This window comes from Nomascus leucogenys, chromosome 22a, assembly GCF_006542625.1.
Source record: "Nomascus leucogenys isolate Asia chromosome 22a, Asia_NLE_v1, whole genome shotgun sequence".
Lineage (NCBI taxonomy): Eukaryota > Metazoa > Chordata > Mammalia > Primates > Hylobatidae > Nomascus > Nomascus leucogenys.
Genome location: NC_044402.1, coordinates 52,865,295 through 52,887,742, shown reverse-complemented (window position 1 = coordinate 52,887,742; position 22,448 = coordinate 52,865,295). Strand labels below are relative to the sequence as shown.

The window sequence follows — 22,448 nt, the reverse complement described above, 5'->3', positions numbered from 1 at the left end:
GTGGCGTGCCCCTGTAGTCTCAGCTACTCGGGAGGCTGAGGCAGAAGAATCACTTGAACCTGGGAGGCAGAGATTGCAGTAAGCCGAGATCACACCAGTGCACTCCAGCCTGGTGACACAGTGAGACTCTGTCTCAAAAAAAAAAAAAAAAAAAAAAAAGAGGCCGGGCGCGGTGGCTCATGTCTGTAATCCCAGCATTTTGGGAGGCCAAGGCGGGTGAATCACCTGAGGTCAGGAGTTCAAGACCAGCCTGACCAACATGGAGAAACCCAGTCTCTACTAAAAATACAAAATTAGTCTGGGCACGGTGGCTCACGCCACCCAGCACTTTGGGAGGCCAAGGCGGGTGGATCACCTGAGGTCAGGAGTTCGAGACCAGCCTGACCAACACGGTGAAACCCCCGTCTCTACTAAAAATATAAAAATTAGCCAGGCGTGGTGGTGCGTGCCTGTAATCCCAGCTACTGAGGAGGCTGAGGCAGCAGAATCGCTTGAACCCGAGAGGGGAAGGCTGAAGTGAGCCGAGATCACGCCACTGCACTCCAGCCTGGGCAACAGAGTGAAACTGTCTCAAAAAAAAAAAAAAAATTCTGTTAAAAAATACAAAATTGGCTGGGCATGGTGGTGCATGCCTGTAATCCCAGCCACTCGGGAGGCTGAGGCAGGAGAATTGCTTGAACCCAGGAGGTGGAGGTTGCAATGAGCTGAGATCCCACCATTGCACTCCAGCCTGGGCAACAAGAGCGCAACTCCGTCTCAAAAAAAAAAAAAAGCTGGCCAGAGGCAGTGGCTCATGCCTGTAATCCCAGTCCCAGTACTTTGGAAGGCCAAGACGGGCAGATCACTTGAGCCCAGGAGTTTGAGACCAGCCTGGGCAACATGGAAAGACCTCATCTCTACAAAAAATTTAAAAATTAGCTGGGGCAGTGGCCCACACCTGTAGTTTCAGCTACATGGGAAGCTGAGGTGAAAGGATCACTTGAGCCCAGGAGTTAGAGGCTGTAGTGAACCAAGACCACACCAAACCTGGACAACAGGGCAAGACCTTGTCTCAAAAACAAACAAGAAACCCACAGCACATTAGGTCAAATACTTTTATAAAAAATTTTTTTAGGCCGGGCACGGTGGCTCACGCCTGTAATCCCAGCACTTTGGGAGGCCAAGGTGGGCGGATCACAAGGTCAGGAGATCCAGACCATCCTGGCTAACAATGGTGAAACCCTGTCTCTACTAAAAATACAAAATATTAGCCGGGCGTGGTGGCGGGAGCCTGTAGTCCCAGCTACTCGGGAAGCTGAAGCAGGAGAATGGAGTGAACCCAGAAGGCAGAGCTTGCAGTGAGCCGAGATGGTGCCACTGCACTCCAGCCTGGGCAACAGAGCAAGACTCTGTCTGAAGAAAAAAAAAAATTAGAATGAAAAAATGAAAAGGTTGATGAGTCTGTGTTTCACGAAAAACTCTCCAAACTCCCAAAATGTTTTAAACTTTTTCCTCCTCTACTATCTCACTCTCTCCCCGCAGCCCCACTCACACACACACTTTTTTTTTTTTTTTTTTTTTTTTTTGAGACAGAGTCTCGCTCTGTCACCCAGGCTAGAGTGCAGTGGCATGATCTTGGCTCACTGCAACCTCCGACTCCCAGATTCAAGTAATTCTCCTGCCTCAGACTCTCAAGAGTAGCTGGGATTACGGGTGTTCACCACCACACCCGGCTAATTTTTGTATTTTTAGTAGAGATGGGGTTTCTCCATGTTGGCCAGGCTGGTCTCAAACTCCTGACCTCAGGTGATCCACCAGCCTCCCAAAGTGCTGGGATTACAGGCGTGAGCCACTGTGCTCAACAACACACTTCTTTTAAAGACAGGGTCTCACTCTGTCACCCAGCCTGGAGTGCAGTGGTGCAATCATAGCTCACTTCAGCCTTGACCTCCCAGGCTCAAGCAATCCTCCCACCTCAGCCGTGTGAGTAGTTGGAACCACAGGCGTGTGCCACCACACCTGCTAATTTTTGTATTTTTTGAAGACATGAGGTCTCGCCATGTTGCCCCGCTGGTCTTGAACTCCTGGGCTCAAGCAATCCACCAACCTCGGCCTTCCAAAGTGCTGGGACTACAGGTGTGAGCCATGGTACCTGGCCTGAATATTAAGTGCTATTAGGGAATTAAATTTACTTTTCTCAGGTATAATAGTATTGTGAATACGCAGATGAACATCCTTATTTTTTGGAGATGCATGCTCAAATACAAAGGGATAAAATGTCATAATCTCTTTAATATACTTTGAAATGATCCTACCAAATATAAGTACATACAGATGCTAATATCATTGTTTTTGCCAGTTTTCTTTTTTCTTCCTTTTAGATACAGGGTCTTGGTCTGTCGCCCAGGCTGGAGAGCAGTGAGTGGAACAATCATGGCTCTCTGTAGCCTCGACCTTCTGGGCTCAAGTGATCCTTCCATCTCAGCCTCCCAGGTAGCTGGGACTACAGGTGCTTGGGAGTACAGCTAATTTTTTAATTTTGTAGAGAAGTGGTCTCCGCTCAGGCTGGCCTCAAACTGCTGCACTCCAGCAATCCTTCTGCCTTGGCCTCCCAAAGTGCTGGGATTACAGACATTAGCCACCACGCCCAACCAAAACTTTTAAAAGTTTTTTTTGTTTGTTTTATAACAGTTCCTCTGCCTCTTTTAGAGGCAATCAACCCAGTGTGGAGCACAGGTATTCCCTGTGTGGCACTAGGAGATGGGACTTGCTCCCTGTTTCGAGGTGGTACCAGCTAATGCTGCAAGGCCCTTTGAAGAAGGCTCCCCCTTCCCAGTTTATTATCTGCCGTCAGTAAATAACTGGGGATTATCAGCTGACATCTTTATCTTCACTACATTCTTTAGAATTTAAGATAGGCAACAGCCAGCCTAGAATGTGACCCACTTCCACCTGAGGTTCACCTGACTGGAAGCAATAAAGTTTAACATTTCAAGAGTCAGCAAGGACTTTAACCCTTAGGATAATTTGTTTCTTTATATAGTCTTTGGAAAATAACACAAGAATTTAAAAAAAAAAAAAAAAAAAAAAAAAAAAAAAACAGCCAGGCTTGGTGGCTCAGGAGGCAGAGGCTGCAGTGAGCCAAGATGGCTCCAGTGCACTCCAGCCTGGGCAACACAGTGAGACCCTGTCTCCCGCCAAAAAAAAAAATCATGGGAAAGTAGAATGCTAATGAAAAGAAAGTACTACAATAAACAAACTAACAGATGGGCCTGAGATGCCAAAAACCAGGTACCCCTGTACGCCATTGGGCAGCAGAGCTCATGATGGCTCTGTGGCTGTTCTGGCTGCAGGTAACAAATCCACATAACAAACAAAGTAGGCTGGGTGCAGTGGCTCACGCCTGTAATCCCAGCACTTTGGGAGGCCGAGGCAGGCGAATCACAGGTCAGGAGTTCAAGACCAACCTGACCAACATGGTGAAACCTTGTCTCTACTAAAAATACAAAAATTAGCCGGACGTGGTGGCACGCACCTGTAATCCCAGCTACTCAGGAGGCTGAGTCAGGAGCATCGCTTGAACCTGGCAGGCGTAGGTTGCAGTGAGCTGAGATCATGCCACTGCACTCCAGCCTGGGCAACAGAGCAAGACCATCTCAAAAACAAAAACAAAAACAAAAACAGCAGCTCTGGAGTTGGAGCATCTCATTCCATCCTTCATGTTTCAAAACTTCCTTTTCATATCACCTCTGATTTCTCTGCTCCATATTATGGATTATTTCTCCCTCCAACTCACTAATTCTTCATTTAGTTGGTCTGCTGTTTATCTTGTTTATTGTGTATCTTTTTTTTTTTTTTTTTTAGAGATGGTGTCTTGCAATATTGCCCAGGCTGGTCTCGAACTCCTGGGCTCAGGTGATCCTCCCACCTTGGCCTCCCAAAGTGCTGGGATTACAGGCATGAGTCACCACACCCAGCCCCCAAGCTGTTTTTAAGATGCTAAGAAATATTTCAGACATGCAAAAATAAGAAATGAGAGGCCAGGCACATTACATATGTTTACATACTCAGTATGTAATATGTAATGTTACATACAACTAATTTGTAAACATTACATACTACTAGTTGTTGGTTTTGTTTTTTTTTTGAGACAGAGTCTCATGCTGTTGCCCAGGCTGGAGTGCAGGGGTTCAATCTCGGCTGACTGCAACCTCCACCTCCTGGATTCAAGCAATTCTCATGGCTCAGCCATCAGAGTAGCTGGGATTACAGGTGTGCACCACCGCACTTGGCTAATTTTTGTATTTTTAGTAGAGACAGGGTTTCGCCATGTTGGCCAGGTTGGTCTCACACCCCTGACCTCAAGTGATCCACCTCCTTCAGCCTCCCAAAGTGCTGGAATTACAGGCGTGAGACACCGCACCCAGACCCAAAAGTTTTTAAGGTTATTTCTGGGCTCTAGAATTTCCTCACAACCCAAATGATGCAAATTCCATCCATGAGTTCTGTTGGTGCAGGTTTGGGTGTACCCCACAAAGCCTGCGGCTGTGACTCTGGCCAATGGGTAAAAATTTTACTCCTTGAACGCTGACAAAAGAGCTCCAAGCAGCTCCTGGGTTTCTGTAGCATGGCCGAAGCAGAGTGGAAATGGGGTTTCACCATGTTGGCCAGGCTGGTCCCGAACCCCTGACCTCAGATGTAGAAGATGAGGTCAGAAAGTTGACGGAGCTAGACTGGGAGGACCTTGTTGGGTGGCCCTTGTAAGATGGAGACTTTTACTCTGAGTGAAATGGCAGCTATTACAGGATCTTCAGAAGAGGGGAGACATGACCTGACTCCTGATTTAGAAGGAACCTTCTGGCTGCTGTGTGGAGAGAGCCTGTAACAGGGCAAAAGTGGAAGCCAAGAGATCAGGTAGGAGACAGTTGCAGTTGTCTAGGTGAGAGCCAATGGTGGCTCCCACCAGGATGGAGTAGCAGTAAAGGTGTGAGACGCAGATCCTCGTGTCATTTCTAAGGTAGAGACAGTATGATTTGCTGACAAATTAGATGTAGCATGTGAGAACAGGAGAGGAGTCAGGCAGATTCCAAGGGTCTAGCCTAAGCAACTGGCAGGTAGAGGTGTCACCTGGAGGGCCAGCACACTGGCCAGTGGGTAAGGATTCCAAGAATTCCTGTCTCCCGTTTCTGTGGGGAGACAGGCTGAGGCCAAGCCTTAGGAGGCTCACTGCCTACAGTACCTGAAGTAGCAGGCTGGTCGCTATTAGAGTAACTGCAAGCTGGAGAGTTCAGCCTGGGGGGATGGGAAGGAGGACTGTTTATTACTGAAGTTGCTCCACTCCTGGTATGGAAATGGGGCCTAAAGAAATGAGGAAAATAGGCCAGCGGTGGCTCACGCCTGTAATCCCAGCACTTTGGGAGGCCGAGGCGGGCGGATCACAAGGTCAGGAGATCGAGACCATCCTGGCTAACACGGTGAAACCCCATCTCTACTAAATATACAAAAAATTAGCCCGGCGTAGTGGCGGGTGCCTGTATTCCCAGCTAATCGGGAGGCTGAGGCAGGAGAACGACGTGAACCCGGGAGGCGGAGCTTGCAGTGAGCTGAGATCGTGCCACTGCACTCCAGCCTGGGGGACAGAACGAGACTCTGTCTCAAAAAAAAAAAAAGAAAAGAAATGAGGAAAATAGCATTTTGGGGTTGAGGTCTTTCAGCATCACCACTGTGTGAGAAAAGAAGTTCACATGACCATCTTCACCATGGCTGTAGCTCAGTCTTATACCCCAAACCTGGGATTAGCACCCACCACACAGGGGAGGACTTGAACCATACAAAGGGCAGGGGAATGCAGAAGAGACCCTTGGGGACAAGAAATGAAACCAACAAAGCTGAGTATGGTGGCGTATGCCTGTTGCCCCAGCTACTGAGGAAGCTGAGGCGGGAGGATCACTTGAGCCCAGGAGTTCAAGTCAGGCCTGGGCAACAGAGCATGACTCTACATCTTCATTTATTTATTTAGAGACAAGGCTCACTCTGTTGCCCAGATTGGAGTGCAGTGGCACAGTCATGGCTCACTGCAGCCTCAACTTCCAGGGCTCAAGCAATTCTTCCACCTCAGCCTCCCAAGTAGCTGAACCAGGGCATGCCATCGCACCCGGCTAATTTTAAATTTTTTTGTAGGAACTCGATTTCACCGTGTTGCCCAGGCAGACTAGTCTGAAACTCCTGGGTTCAAGAGATCTGCCCACCACGGCCTCCCACGGTGCTGGGATTGCAGCTGTGAGCCACCGCACTATGCTTCTTTTTTGTTAGAGACGGGATAGGCTGGGCTTGGTGGCTCAAGCTTGTAATCTCAGCATTTGGGGAGGCCAAAGCAGGTAGATCATTTGATTTCAGGAGTTAAGACACCAGTCAGGCAATATAGTGAAACCTTCACTGTATAAAAAATTTAAAAATTAGTTGGGCATGGCTGGGCGCGGTGGCTCACCTGTAATCCCAGCACTTTGGGAGGCCGAGGCAGGTGGATCATGAGGTCAGGAGATCGAGACCATCCTGGCTAACACGATGAAACCCCTTCACTACTTAAAATACAAAAAAATTAGCCAGGTGGGTGGCCGGCGCCTGTAGTCCCAGCTACTCGGGAGGCTGAGGCAGGAGAATGGTGTGAACCTGGGAGGCAGAGCTTGCAGTGAGCCAAGATCGTGCCACTGCACTCCAGCCTGGGGGACAGAGCAAGACTCCGTCTCAAAAAAAAAAAAAAAAAAAAAGGCCAGGTACGGTGGCTCATGCCTGTAATCCCAGCACTTTGGGAGGCCGAGGCAGGTGGATCACGAGGTCAGGAGATCAAAACCATCCTGGCTGACACGGTGAAACCCCGTCTTTACTAAAAATACAAAAAATTAGGTGGGCGTGGTGGTGGGTGCCTGTAGTCCCAGCTTACTCGGGAGGCTGAGGCAGGAGAATGGCGTGAACCCGGGAGGCAGAGCTTGCAGTGAGCCGAGATAGCACCACTGCACTCCAACCTGGACGACAGAGCAAGATTCTCTCTCAAAAAAAAAAAATTAGCTGGGCATGATGGAGCACCTGTAGTTCCAGCTACTTTGGAGGCTGAGGTGGGAGGATCACTTGAGCCCAGGAGGTCAAGGCTGTAGTGAGCTGTAATCTTGCCACTGTACTCGAGCCTGGGCAACAGTGACACCCTGTCTCAAAAAAAAAAGGGTAGGCCGGGTGCGGTGGCTCACACCTGTAATCCCAACACTTTAGGAGGTGGGTGAATCAGCTGGAGTCAGGAGTTTGAGACCAGCCTGGCCAACATACTGAAACCCTATCTCTACTACACAAGAAAAAAAAAAAAAAAGAGGGTGGGTAGGAACTCTCTTACTATTTACAAATGAGGAAATTGTTATGGGAATCACTGAGGAACTTAGCCAAAGTTAATCTAGCAGTAAGTGTTCAGTCTGGCTCCTGAATCTTTTTTTTTGTTTGTTTGTTTTTTGAGACAGAGTCTCGCTCTGTCACCCAGGCTGGAGTGCAGTGGCGCAATCTCGGCTCACTGCAAGCTCCGCCTCCCGGGTTCACGCCATTCTCCTGCCTCAGCCTCTCTGAGTAGCTGGGACTACAGGCGCCCGCCACCACGCCCGGCTAATTTTTTGTATTTTTAGTAGAGACGGGGTTTCACCCTGGTCTCGATCTCCTGACCTCGTGATCCGCCCACCTCAGCCTCCCAAAGTGCTGGGATTACAAGCGTGAGCCACCGCGCCCGGCCTCCTGAATCTTTTTGAAACAGTCTCACTCTGTCACCCAGGCTGGAGTGTAGTGGTGCCATCTGGGTTCACTGCAACCTCCACCTCTCAGGTTCAAGCGATTCTCATGCCTCAGCCTCCTGAGGAGCTGGGATTACAGGCACATGCCACCATGCCTGGTTAACTGTATGTATGTATGTATGTATGTATGTATGTATTTATGTATGTATGTATGTATATTTTGAGAGGTAGTTTCATTCTTGTTGCCCAGGCTGGAGTGTAATGGCACGATCTCAGCTCACTGCAACCTCCACCTGCCAGGTTCAAGTGATTCTCCTGCATCAGCCTCCCAAGTAGCTGGGATTACAGGCGCGTGCCACCACACCCGGCTAATTTTTTTTTGTATTTTTAGTAGAGACAGTGTTTTGCCATGTTGGCCAGGCTGGTCTCGAACTCCTGACCTTAGGTGATCAACCCGCCTTGGCCTCCCAAAGTGCTGGGATTACAGGCGTGAGCCACCACGCCTGGCCCTAATTGTACTTTTTTTTTTTTTTTTTTTTTTTTTTGAGATGGAGTCTCACTCTGTCGCCCAGGGTGGAGTGCAGTGGCGTGATCTTGGCTCACTGCAAGCTCCACCTCCCGGGTTCACGCCATTCTCCTGCCTCAGCCTCCGGAGTAGCTGGGACTACAGGCACCCGCCACCTCGCCCAGCTAATTTTTTGTATTTTTAGTAGAGATGGAGTTTCATCGTAATAGCCAGGATGGTCTCGATCTCCTGACTTCGTGATCCGCCCACCTCAGCCTCCCAAAGTGCTGGGATTACAAGCGTGAACCACCGTGCCCAGCCTCTAATTGTATTTTTTGTACAGGCAGGGTTTCACCATGTTGGCCAGGCTGGTCTCAAACTCCTGGCCTCAAGCCATCCACTCGCCTCAGCCTCCCAAAGTGCTGGGATATAGGTGTGAGGCACCGTGCTGGCCTGGGCTCCTGAATCTTGACCAGTCCCTTATACTTCCTCTGTGATACCATCGCTTTAAATAGTCAAGTGTCATACAAATAGAATTCCTCATATATACTACCCAGACACACTCATCAGCCTATAAAGATACATTCCGAAGGTTTTTTTTTTTTTTTTTTTGAGACGGAGTCTCGCCCTGTGGCCCAGTGGAGTGCAGTGGCGCGATCTCGGCTCACTGCAAGCTCCGCTTCCCAGGTTCACGCCATTCTCCTGCCTCGGCCTCCCTAGTAGCTGGGACTACAGGCGCCCGCCACCTCGCCCGGCTAATTTTTTGTATTTTTTTTAGTAGAGACGGGGTTTCACCGTGTTAGCCAGGATGGTCTCGATCTCCTGACCTCGTGATCCGCCCGCCTCGGCCTCCCAAAGTGCTGGGATTACAGGCGTGTGCCACTGCACCCGGCGTTTTTTTTTTTTTTTTTTTCGAGACGGAGTCTCACTGTGTCACCCAGGCTGGAGTGCAGTGGCACCATCTTGGCTCATTGCAACCTCTGCCTCCCGCGTTCAAGCAATTCTCCTGACTCAGCCTCTGTAGTTCAGCCCCTGAGATTAGATACATGCCACCGTGTTCGGCTAGTTTTTTGTATTTTTAGTGGAGACGGAGTTTCAACATGTTGGCAAGGCTGGTCTTGAACTCCTGACCTCATGTGATTTGCTTGCCTCAGCTTTTCAAAGTGCTAGGATTACAGGCATGAGCCACCTCACCCAGCCGGAAGTTTTTTTTTTTTTTTTTTTTTTGAGATGGAGTCTCACTCTGTCGCCCAGGCTGGAGTGCAGTGGCGCGATCTCGGCTCACTGCAAGCTCCGCCTCCCGGGTTCACGCCATTCTCCTGCCTCAGCCTCTCCGAGTAGCTGGGACTACAGGTGCCCGCCACCGCGCCCGTCACCACGCCCGGCTAATTTTTTGTATATTTTTTTTAGTAGAGGCGGGGTTTCACTGTGGTCTCAATCTCCTGACCTCAAGTGATCCGCCCGCCTCGGCCTCCCAAAGTGCTGGGATTACAAGCGTGAGCCACCGCGCCCGGCCTGTATTTTTAGTAGAGATGGGGTTTCACCGTGTTAGACAGGATGGTCTTGATCTCCTGACCTCGTGATCCGCCCGCCTCGGCCTCCCAAAGTGCTGGGATTACAGGTGTGAGCCTGGCCCTTTTTTATATTTTTTTATTAGAGATGGGGTTGTCACCATGTTGGCCAGGCTGGTCCCTAACCCCTGACCTCAGGTGATCTGTCCGCCTCAGCTGCGATTACAGGCGTGAGCCACCATGCCAGGCCCTGAAGTTTTCTATGTCCACAAATGTGTATGGAAGGGTGGACTCCAAATGAACTACAGGAAAATACATGAACAACAAAAGTTGCAAGCCAGGTGCGGTGGCTCTGGCCTAGAACCACAGCACTTTCACTTTCAGAGGCTGAGGCTGGCGGATCACCTGAGTTCGGGAGACCAGCCTGACCAACATGGAGAAACCCCGTCTCTAATAAAAATACAAAATTAGCGGGGCGTGGTGGCACATAATCCCAGCTACTTGGGAGGCTGAGGCAGGAGAATTGCTTGAACCCAGGAGGCAGAGGTTGTGGTGAGCCAAGATAGTGCCATTGCACTCCAGCCTGGGGAACGCGCAAAACTACGTCTCAAAAAATAAAAAAGGCCGGGCGCGATGGCTCACGCCTATAATCCCTGCACTTTGGGAGGCCAAGGCGGGCGGATCACGAGGTCAGGAGATCCAAGACCATCCTGGCTAACACAATGAAACCCCATCTCTACTAAAAATACAAAAAAATTAGCCGGGCACGGTGGCGGGGCCTGTAGTCCCAGCTACTACGGAGGCTGAGGCAGGAGAACGGCGTGAACCTGGGAGGCAGAGCTTGCAGTGAGCCGAGATCGCGCCACTGCACGCTGCCTGGGTAACAAAGCGAGACTCTGTCTCAAAAATAGATAAATGAAATAAGTAAATGTCAGGCGTGGTGGCTCACGCCTGTAATCCCAACATTTTGGGAGGCCGAGGTGGGCGGATGGTGAGGTTAGGAGATGGAGACCATCCTGGCCAACGTGGTGAAACCCCGTCTCTAGTAAAAATACAAAAATTAGCTGGGCATGGTGGTGCGCGCCTGTGGTCCCAACTACTCGGGAGGCTGAGGCAGGAGAAATCGCTTGAACCAGGGAGGTGGAGGTTGCAGTGAGCTATCGCACCACTGCACTCCAGCCTGGCGACAGAGCAAGACTCTGTCCCCCCCCCACAGAAAAGCAAAAAGTTGCAGTAGAACACATTAAGATTTATTCTTGGCCGGGCGCGGTGGCTCACGCTTGTAATCCCAGCACTTTAGGAGGCCGAGGCGGGCGGATCACGAGGTCAGGAGATCGAGACCACGTTGAAACCCCATCTCTACTAAAAATACAAAAAAAATTAGCCAGGCGTGGTGGCGGGCGCCTGTTGCTCCAGCTACTCGGAGAGGCTGAGGCAGAATGGCGTGAACCAGGGAGGCGGAGCTTGCAGTGAGCCGAGATCGCGCCACTGCACTCCAGCCTGGGTGACAGAGCCAGACTCTGTCTCAAAAAAAAAAAAAAAAAAAAAAAGATTTATTCTTTTTGAAAAATGGGCCAGGTATGGTGGCTCATGTTTGTAATGCCAGCACTTTGGGAGTCCGAGGTGGGCGAATCACAAGGTCGGGAGTTCGAGACCAGCCTGGCCAACATGGTGAAACCCCCGTCTCTACTAGAAATACAAAAAATTAGCTGGGCGTGGTGGTGGGCGCCTGTAGTGCCAGTGACTCGGGAAGCTGAGGCAGAATAATGGGGTGAACCTGGGAGGCAGAGATTGCAGTGAGTCAAGATCGCGCCACTGCGCTCCAGCCTGGCGACAGTGCAAGACTCCATCCCCCCAAAAAAGAAAAATGTTGTCTCCTGTGTCCGCTGAATCATTCCATTTTTATGAAGTTCAAAAGATACGCAAAATTAAAATGATATTGTTTAGGAATGCACTCAGTAAAACTATTAAGAAAAGCCAGAGGATGATATACCCAGTTAATTCTCCAAGTAGGAAGAAGAAAAAGAGAAATTGAATCAGATAGGTTTGTTTCAAAGTTATTGGTAATGTTCTGGCCGGGCACATCACTTGAGGTCAGGAGTTCGAAACCAGCCTGGCCAATATGGTGAAACCCCCATCTCTACGAAAAATACAAAAATAAGGTGTGCAGCTGTAGCCCCAGCTACTGGGAACGCTGAGGCACAAAAATCACTTGAACCCAGGGAGAGGCTGCAGTGAGCCCAAACCGCCACTATATTCCAGCCCAGGTGACAAGGTGTAACTCTGTCTCAAAAAAAAAAAAAAGATAGCTAATTGGGTAGCCGTGGATACTTTACAATCATTAAAAAAACTCAAATTCGGCCAGGCGCGGTGGCTCACGCCTGTAATCCCAAGACTTTGGGAGGCTGAGGCAGGTGGATGGCTTGAGATGGGTGGATCACCCGAGGTCAGGAATTCGAGACCAGCCTGGCCAACATGGTGAAACCTTGTCTACTAAAAATATAAAAAATAGCTAGGGGAGGTGCCGGGCGCCTGTAATCCCAGCTACTCAGGAGTCTGTGAGGCAGGAAAAATCACTTGAACTCAAGATGCAGAGGTTGCAGTGAGGTGAGATTTTGCCATTGCACTCCAGCATGGGCAACAAGGGCGAAACTCCACCTCCTCCCCTGCCAAAAAAAACCACCTCAAATGATTGTCAAAAGTCTAGTTTATTATACATAATACTATGTCACCCAACAAAGAATCTCTAATATTAGGGTTAAGGTGGGGTACAGCCTAACTCATAGCATTAACTCACAGGGCTTCACCTTTCACTTTTTTTTTTGAGACGGAGCCTCACTGTCGCCAGGCTGGGGGTGCAGTGGCACGATCTCGGCTCACTGCAACCTTGGACTCCCTGGTTCAAAGCCATTCTCCTGCCTCACCCTCCCGTGTAGTTGGGATTACAGGTATGCATAACCACGCCCAGCTAATTTTTGTCTTGTTTTAGTAGAGACAGGGTTTCACCATGTTGGCCAGGATAATCTAGATCTCCTGACCTTGTGATCCACCCACCTCGGCCTCCCAAAGTGCTGGGATTATAGGCATGAGCAACTGCGCCCAGCCCCCTTAATCTTTTTGTACCATTGTTTTCACTGAGACCAAACCATGTCTTCCTTAATTTAAAATGTTTTATTGGAATTATTTTGATAAAAGCAGATACTTGTATATAGACAAATATAGGAAATAGATGCTATCTACTTGAAGTGCCCCCTAATTTTCAGGCATTCTTCCCCCAATAAGGTGACAGCTGCTCACACAGGGTAATAACAGGAAAGCTGTAAGTTCTTAGGATATACCCAGCACCAGGCAGAAGATATTCTTTGTGTCAGCAAATTCCTGAAAAATAGTAAGAACATTAGAACCATGTAAGATGCACCAATAAAAAAGAACGATTTCATATCCTTTGCAGCAACATGGATGCAACCACAGGCCATGATCCTCAGTGAATTAATACAGAACGGAAAACCAGATACCTATGTTCTCACTTGAAAGTGGGAGCTAAATGTTGAGTATACATGGACATAAAGATGGCAACAGACACTGGGGAGAGGAAATGGGGCAAAGGTTTAATAACTATGCGGTACTATGCCCACTACCTGGGTGATGGGGATAGTCCTACCCCAAACCTCAGCATCATACAATGAACCCAAGTAACAAAACTGCACATATACCCCCTAAATCTACAATAAAAGCAAAGGCTGGGCATGGTAGCTCACGCCTGTCAATTCCAACACTTTGGGAGGCCAAGGCAGAAGTGTTGGGAGGCCAAGGCAGGACAATCACTTGAGCCCAGGAGTTTCAGACCAGCTTAAGCACGATAGTGGGACCCCGTTATCTATAGCTTTTCTTTCTTTTTTTTTGAGATGGAGTCTTGCTCTGTTGCCCAGGGTGAAGTGCAATGGTGCCACATCAGCTCACTGCAACCTCCACCTCCCAGGTTCAAGCGATTCTCCTGCCTCAGCCTCCCAAGTAGCTGGGATTACAGGCGCCCGCCACCCATGCCCAGCTAATTTTTGTATTTTTAGTAGAGACAGGGTTTCACCATGGTGGCCAGGCTGGTCTTCAACTCCTGACCTCAGGTGATCCACCCACCTCAGCCTCCCAAAGAGCTGAGATTACAGGCATGAGCCACCGCACCCATCCTCAAATTAAAAAAAAAAAAATTAGCCAGGGATAGTGGTGCAGGCCTGTTAAGTCATTAGCTACTCCAAGGGTGAGGTGAGAGGTGAGCTTCCATCCAGGAGGTTGAGACTGCAGTGAGCTGTGAATGTACCACTGCACTCCAGCCTGGATGACAGGGCAAGACAGACTGTCTCAAAAAATAGAATAAAACTGTCAAACGCCATGGCTCACACCTGCAATCCCAGCACTTTGGGAGGCCAAGGCAGGCAAATCACCTGAGATCAGGAGTTCGAGACCAACATGGTGAAACTCCATCTCTACTAAAAATATAAAATTAGCTGGGCATGGTGGCACATGCCTGTAATTCCAAGTACTTGGGAGGCTGAGGTTACAATGAGCTGAGAATGCGCCACTGCACTCCAGCCTGGGTGACAAAGCGAAACTCCATCTCAAACAAAAAACAAATAAAAATATATGTTACAGGATGGGCTCGGTGGCTAATACCTGTAATCTCAGCACTTTGGGAGGTCGAGGTGGGCGGATCTCTTGGTCAGGAGTTCAAGACCAGCCCAGCCAACATGGTGAAACCTTCTACTAAAAATACAAAAATTAGCCGGGCCTGGTGGCGCATGCCTGTAATCCCAGCTACTTGGGAGGCCGAAGTAAGCCAAGAGTGTACCACTGCACTCCAGCCTGGATGACGGAGCAAGACAGTCTCAAAACACACACAAAACATGTTGGGTTGGGGCACAGTGGCTCACTGAGGCAGGAGTTGAAGACCAGCCTGTGCACAAAGTGAGACCCTGTAATACAGTTTAGATCTGTCTCCCCACCGCATGTCATATTGAATTGTAATGGATCATTGGGATGGATTCCTCATGAATGGCTTAAGCACCATCCCCCTTGATGCTGTGCTCCTGAAAGTCAGTTCTCTAGAGATCAACTTATTAAAAATGTGTGGGCCGGGCGCAGTGGCTCATGCCTGTAATCCCAGCCAGCACTTTGGGAGGCCGAGGCGGGCGGATCAGGAGGTCAGGAGATCAAGACTATCCTGGCTAATACAGTGAAACCCCGTCTCTACTAAAAATACAAAAAAATAGCCGGGCGAGGTGGCGGGCGCCTGTAGTCCCAGCTACTCAGGAGGCTGAGGCAGGAGAATGGCATGAACCCCGGGGGGCGGAGCCTGAAGTGAGCAGAGATCGCGCCACTGCACTCCAGCCTGGGCAGCCTGGACAGCGAGACTCTGTCTCAAAAAAAAAAAAAAAAAAAAAAAAATTGTGTGGCACCTCCCCGCCTTTGCTGCTGCTCTGGCCATGCTACATCCCTGCTTCCCTCTGTACCTTATGCAATATAAAGTTTCCTGAGGCCCCCCCAGAGGCTGAGCAGATGCCAGCACCATGCTTCATGTACATCCTGCAGAACCATAGCCAATTAAACCTCATCATGTAAGTAACTGGCCATAAAAACATGAATTACAGGAGATTCCTGGCAGGATGAAGGTGGATCAGGTGGGTTCAAAGATCCTCAGAGAAAAGCTCAGAGACTCTTGTCCAACCAGATCATCATTACCACTCCCACTGAGAGCCAAAACAAAGGATACTCACCATAGCAAGGAAGGAGAACAGGCATGGCTCTCCACCTCTCCCAGCCTGAAGGTCAAGTTGCAGGAATCACTGTCTAAGCATGACAGCCATACAAAGCTTCTCTCCACGAGGGGGAGGTTCCAAACCTTAGACCTTCACTCAGGTTAGTGCAGAATCTCTGTGAACGTGCATTGTCCCTGGCTGGGCTTCCAGAGCTCATTCTAACAAGGTGAAAACAAGACAGTTTGAGAATAAACAGAATTATGGCCCTCCCATTGGCCCTTCTGGAGACCCAAGTATCCAGTTCCCTAAATGAGTCAGAACTTCGTTTTGACATCATGACCAGCATCGGAGACTCTAGTCTGTGAAATCATCATTCCCAATTAGGGAGATCTGGATCAAGGGAAGCTCTTCTGGAAAGAGATCTAGTACATTCAAAGAAAACACAACAGTCCCAGTATATATTGATCTAACAAATGAGTCCAGGAATGGACGTTAGAAAGGGAGGAGTAGAAAGCAATTTAAGGCCGGGCGTGGTGGTTCACGCTTGTAATCCCAGCACTTTGGGAGGCCGAGGCGGGCGGATCACGAGGTCAGGAGATCGAGACCACGATGAAACCCCGTCTCTACTAAAAATACAAAAAATTAGCCGGGCGTGGTGGCAGGCGCCTGTAGTCCCAGCTACTCGGAGAGGCTGAGGCAGGAGAATGGCGTGAACCCGGGAGGCGGAGCTTGCAGTGAGCCCAGATTGCGCCACTGCATTCCAGCCTGGGCGACAGAGCGAGACTCTGTCTCAAAAAAAAAAAAAAAAAAAAAGAAAGTAATTTAAAATAAAACTGCAGAGAACAGCTCCACTGGGAGGCCCCAGTGTACTCCTATTTTACAGTAGAAATGAGGGGAGGAGTCAGATTACCCAGCCTTTAACAAAAATATGGGGATTTATTAAAACATAAAAATACAGGCCGGGCAAGGTGGCTCACGCCTATAATCCCACCACTTTGGGAGGCCGAAGGGGGTGGATCACCTGAGGTAAGGAGTTTGAGACCAGCCTGACCAACATGAGTGAGACTCATGTCTCCCCGCCCCCCAAAAAAGTAAAAATAGTCACAAGGAAAATGATGTAAACTAAAAAGAGTGAGACTGCCCCCTGCCCCCCAAAAAAGTAAAAATAATCACAAGGAAAATGATGTAAACCAAAAAGTAGTCTCTAGAAAGTCACCAACACCAGGCGCAGCAACTCACCCCTGTAATTCCAGCACTTTGGGAGACTGAGGCAGGAGGACTGCTTGAGCCCAGGACTGGAGACCAGCCTGGACAACATGGCAAAAGCCCGCTTCTGTAAAAAAAAAAAACTAAAAATTAGCCAGGCGTGGTGGTAGCATGTGCCTGTAGTCCCAGGAGGCTGAGGTGGAAAGACCACTTGAGCCCTGACGGCGGATGTTGCAGGGAGATCCTGGCATTGCGCTCCAGCCTGGGCAATGGAGCAGACTCTGTCTCAAAAACAAAATAGCAAAAACAAATAAAAGGAAGTCACCAGCTGTGGTACGTGGATTATAGCTCAAAAAAGAAAAAGTGGCCGGGCGCAGCGGCTCACGAGGTCAGAAGATGGAGACCATCCTGGCCAACATGGTGAAACCCCTTCTACTAAAAATAGAAAAATTAGCCGAGCGTGGTGGCGCGGGCCTGTAGTCCCAGCTAATCGGGAGGCTGAGGAAGGACAATCGACTGAACCCGGGAGGCAGAGGTTGCAGGGAGCCGAGATCGTACCACTGCCAGCCCGGGCAACAAGATCAAGACTCCATCTCAAAAAAAGAAAAAAAAAAAAAGGAAAAAATTGGCTAAGGTGGGAGAATCGGTTGAACCCGGGAGTTGAAGGCCGCAGTGAACTGTGTTTTTGCCACCGCACTCCAGCCAGGGTGACAGGGAGACTGTCTCCAAAAAAAAAAAAAAAAAAAAAAAAAAAAAAAAGGGCCGGGCGCGGTGGCTCACGCCTATAATCCCAGCACTTTGGGAGGCGGAGGCGGGCGGATCACGAGGTCAGCAGATCGAGACCATCCTGGCTAACACAGTGAAACCCCGTCTCTATTAAGAATACAAAAAATTAGCCAGGCTTGATGGCACGCGCCTGTAATCCCAGCTAATCGAGAGGCTGAGGCAGGAGAATCGCTTGATCCCAGAAGGCGGAGGTTGCAGTGAGTCGAGATCGTGCCACCACACTCCAGCCTGGATGATAGAGCGAGACTGTCTCAAAAAAAAAAGGGGGGGGCGGGGAGGCGCATAATGCCCATGAACGAAAGCTTGCTTGGGAACAAAGTTTTCCCAAGAGGCACTCAAAAGGCTCTCGCACCTAATACTCACCTTTACTCAAGGATAACACGGCGATGAACGTCTTACAACTCCTAACGGGGAAATGAAACACAGAACAAAAGATTAGGGATCTTGGCCATAAACTCCTCGTTGAGCCCGGTCTAGAAATGCTGGACCGAGGGGCGGTCAGAGCGCTGCGGTGATGGCATCAGCGACACACTCAGAGTCACCTGGGGTCATCATCACTCCCCTCCTATCCCCAGGCGACCGCCACCCCCATTTTGCAATCACTCGCCCAACCCCACTCACAGTTGTGATGAGTCATCAGCAGGGGCTGTGGGGCCGCTAGCCGAGTTCCCCCTGCCACGAGCTAGGTCAGTTCCGAGCAGAGACACCAGAAACTCCAGTGTGCAACGATAGTTCACCCAGCTTGACTGGGGACCGCGCTCTCCTCCCCCAGCCAGGCCACGACGTAGCCGCCCGCCGGCTGCTGCACAAAGGCAGCGCAAGCCGTTGGGATCCTCTGCCCCCCCTCACTCAACAGTCGGGCCATTACAGCTCTCATACTGAAAACCCACGAGCCCAATTCGCAAAAAGGACTAAAATGGCGAGGCCGGGGCCATTTATGGCGGCTCCGGGTTGGGGGCCTGATGGGTATGGCTGTTTTCTTATCTGCCTGGCTAGACGCGTGGCATTTTCCCCATTGTTCGTCCACACAGAAATAAGACAAAGTGAAAGAAAGGCCAGGAAAGTATGTTTCACACTCTTCTGGGCAAATATTCGGAGACGCTTTTTGAATTTTGAAAAACAAAAAACAGGGATCTGTCTGGCCAGGCGGAAGAAAGTCCCAGGCGCCGGCCGGCCAGCGCCAGCCGGATGCTGTTCCTAAGCCGTTTCCCAGCAGCCCGTGGTCCGTTAATGACCCTGGGACTCTTCCCGCGCGCGCAGCTGCGCCAGTTTAGGGTCCAGCTACCCTGACACTTTGCACTCCGTTCCCCCAGCGAAATCTGAATTTGCCTCCCAGTTCGATCCCGCAGACTGTCAGGCACCTTAAGCTTCAATTAAACAAAACAAAACAAAAACCAAAAACACAAAAGGCAGGTCGGGCGTAATAGGTCACGCCTGTAATCTCAACACTTTGGACAGGCCCAGGCAGAGGATCACTTGAGGCCTGGAGTTCGAGACCAGCCTGGGCAAATAGTGACACTCAACCCCGTCTCTGTTTATTTAAAAATTAGGCCGGGCGCGGTGGCTCATGTCGCTAATCCCAGCACTTTGGGAGGCCGAGGCAGGTGGATCACAAGGTCAGGAGATCGAGACCATCCTGGCTAACACGGTGAAACCCCGTCTCTACTACAAAAAAAATTAGCAGAGCGTGGTGGCGGGCACCTGTAGTCCCAGCTACTCGGGAGGCTGAGGCAGGAGAATGGTGTGAACCCAGGAGGCGGAGCTTGCAGTGAGCCGAGATTGCGCCACTGCACTCCACCCTGGGGGACAGGGCGAGACTCCGTCTCAAAAAAATAAATAAATAAATAACAGCATTTTTGAAACTCAGAAGTCATTTCAAATCCCACCTATCTGGACCCTTTCCTATCGCCCTCATTTATAAACGCGTATGATGTTTGGTGATGTGTGTGTTGGTATCTTTTTCTTAATCTTTTTTTTTTTTTTTTTTTTTTTTTTGAGACGGAGTCTGGCTCTGTTGCCCAGGCTGGAGTGCAGTGGCGGGATCTCGGCTCACTGCAACCTCCGCTTCCTCGGTTCAAGTGATTTTCCTGCCTCAGCCTCCCAAGTAGCAGGGATTACAGGTGCACACAACCATGCCTGGCTAATTTTTATATTTTTAGTAGAGTCAGGATTTCACCATGTAAGCCAGGCTGGTCTCCAACTCCTGACCTCAGGTGATTTGCCTGCCTAGGCCTCCACAAAGTGCCAGGATTATAGGTGTGAGTCACCGAGCCCAGCCTTTTTTTTTTTTTTTTTTTTTTTTTGAAATAGGGTATTGCTCTGTTGCCCAGATTGGAGTGCGGTGACATGATCTTGGCTTACTACAACCTCTGCCTCCCGGGTTCAAGTGATTCACTTGCCTCAGCCTCCTGAGTAGGTGGGATTACAGGCATCTGCCACCATACCCAGTTAATTTTATATATTTTTAGTAGAGACAGGGGGTTTCACCATGTTGGCCAGGCTGGTTTTGAACTCGTGAACCTCAAGTGATCCTCCCACCTCGGTCTCCCAAAGTGCTGGGATTACAGGCGTGAGCCACGGTGGCCAGCCCAGTTCAGTGGTTTTCTCCACATTGGCTGCACATTACTAACACCTGGGCAGCTTTAACTGTATACACTGCCCTCTTTGAGATTCTGAATTGGCCTGAGAGAGGCCTGGCATCCCTTAATGGTTTTATTGTTCCATTAGGGTGGAGAGCCATGGCTCAAAGCTAAAGTATTTGTTCCCTCTACTGCCTGGCAGGTATATGAAAAAAAGATTCGCTATGGGTGGTGGCATACACGTGTAAGTCCCAGCTACTCAGGAGGCTAAGGATCAATTGAGCCCAGGAGGTCGAGGCTACCATGAACCGTGATCATACTACTGCACTCTAGCCTGGGCAACAGAGTAAGAACCTACCTCAAAAAAAAAAAAAATACAGAAAGCCCTAATTCCTGCTGTTTTGGCAGTTAAGCTGCCTTTACTAAGTGCTATGGTCAAAGGCTTTAGTTCATCTCTTTCATTAATAAAACAGGCCTTTAAGAATTGGCCCAAGGGCCGGGCATAGTGGCTTACGCCTATAATCACAGCACTTTGGGAGGCCAAGGCAGGCAGATCACCTGAGGTCAGGAGTTCCAGACCAGCCTGCCCAACATGGCGGAAACCTCGTCTGTACTAAAAATACAAAAAATTTGCTGAGCATGGTAGCCGGTGCCTGTAATCCCAGCTACTCGGAAGGCTGAGGCAGAAGAATCGTTTGAACCTGGGAGGTAGAGGTTGCAGTGAGCCGAGATTGCTCCACTGTACTCCAGCCTGGGCAACAAAAGTGAAACTCTGTCTCAAAAAAAAAAAAAAAAAAAAAATTGGCCCCCAAACCAAATAAACTTACTATATCCCTTTTCTTTTATACACTTTCAAGGAGGATTTCCAGTATTATGTAATCCTTAAAACGTTTTAAGGATTTAAAACGTTTTAAAACCCTAGAGGGTAAGGATTTACACAAAGGTGCAACATAGGACTTTAACCATTTTATGTTTTTTTGAGACGAAGTATTGCTCTGTCACCCAGGGTGGAGTACAGTGGCACGATCTCGACTCACTGCAACCTCCGCCTCCAGGCTCAAGTGATTCTCCTTCTTCAGCCTTCCATGTAGCTGGGATTATAGGCATGCCCCACCGTGCCCACCTAGTAGAGACAGCATTTCACCATGTTGACCAGGCTGGTCTCAAACTCCTGACCTTAGGCAATCCAACCGCCCCGCCTCAGCCTCCCAAAATGCTGGGATTACAGGCGTGAGCCACCACGCCCAGCCAGCTAATTCTATTGCTTTTTGTAGAGATGGGGTTTTGCTATGTTGGCCAGGCTGGTTTTGAACTCCGGACCTCAAGTGATCCACCCGCCTCGCCCTCCCTAAATTCTGGGATTATAAGCATGATCCATTGCACCTGGCCCATTTTATTTGATTTTTAAATTCTTTTTGTAAATTGACAAACTTTAGTTGCATATATTGGTACAAAGTAGTTATTAACTATTAAGACAATATGGAGTAATTAAACCAAGCTAATTAACGTATCACCTCAAATATTTTTGTGATAAGAACATTTGAAATTTTGAAATATAAAATACACTATTAACTATTTTCACCATGCCATGCAATATATACCCTCCACCCCATGCCCCCAAAAAAAAAAAAAAAAAAACACAAAAACAGGCGGGGCACAGTGGCTCACGCCTATAATCCCAGCACTTTGGGAGGACTAGACAAGGGGATCACTTGAGCTGAAGAGTTTGAGACCAACCTGGGCAACACAGCAAGACTTGGTCTCTACAAAATACAAAAAATTAGCCGAGCATGATGGCACATACCTGTAGACCCAGGAGGTCTACTCAGGAGGCTAAGGTGGGAGGATTGCTTGAACCCAGGAGTTTAAGACTACAGTGAGCTCTACTGTGCTCCAGCCTGGGTGACAGAGCAATATCCTGTTTCAAAAAAAAACACAGCGTATTCCTCTTAAGGCTTTGTTTCCCTTGCACATCTCCCCATTCCCCCATCCCACATCCCTTGGTAACCACTTCTCTGCTTCTGAGTTCTACTGTTTAGATTCCACATATATTTTTTTATTTTTTTTTATTTTTTATTTTTTATTTTTTGAGACGGAGTCTCGCTCTGTCACCCAGGTTGGAGTGCAGTGGCGCGATCTCTGTTCACTGCAAGCTCCGCCTCCCGGGTTCATGCATTCTCCTGCCTCAGCCTCTCTGAGTAGCTGGGACTACAGGCGCCCGCCACCACGCCCGGCTAATTTTTTTGTATTTTTAGTAGAGACGGGGTTTCACCGTGGTCTCGATCTCCTGACCTCGTGATCCGCCCGCCTCGGCCTCCCAAAGTGCTGGGATTACAAGCGTGAGCCACCGGGCCCGGCTAGATTCCACA

The 22,448-nt window shown here is 49.3% G+C and overlaps 2 non-coding genes and 1 pseudogene across 3 annotated transcripts; all 3 read right to left on the bottom strand.

Annotated features, from left to right (window-relative positions):
* Nucleotides 1-12,914: 12,914 nt before the first annotated feature.
* On the bottom strand, nucleotides 12,915-18,434 carry LOC100595078 (annotated as a pseudogene). The gene is made up of 5 exons (XR_004027952.1): nucleotides 18,122-18,434; nucleotides 17,864-17,904; nucleotides 16,748-16,841; nucleotides 15,527-15,726; nucleotides 12,915-13,136 (listed from the first exon to the last, which is right to left on the bottom strand). The product of XR_004027952.1 is annotated as an uncharacterized LOC100595078 (transcript).
* LOC115832656 lies at nucleotides 15,820-15,886 on the bottom strand. The gene has a single exon (XR_004028175.1). It is a non-coding gene; the product is annotated as a small nucleolar RNA SNORD52 (small nucleolar RNA).
* Nucleotides 17,997-18,059, bottom strand: LOC115832660. The gene has a single exon (XR_004028178.1). It is a non-coding gene; the product is annotated as a small nucleolar RNA SNORD48 (small nucleolar RNA).
* Nucleotides 18,435-22,448: the final 4,014 nt, after the last annotated feature.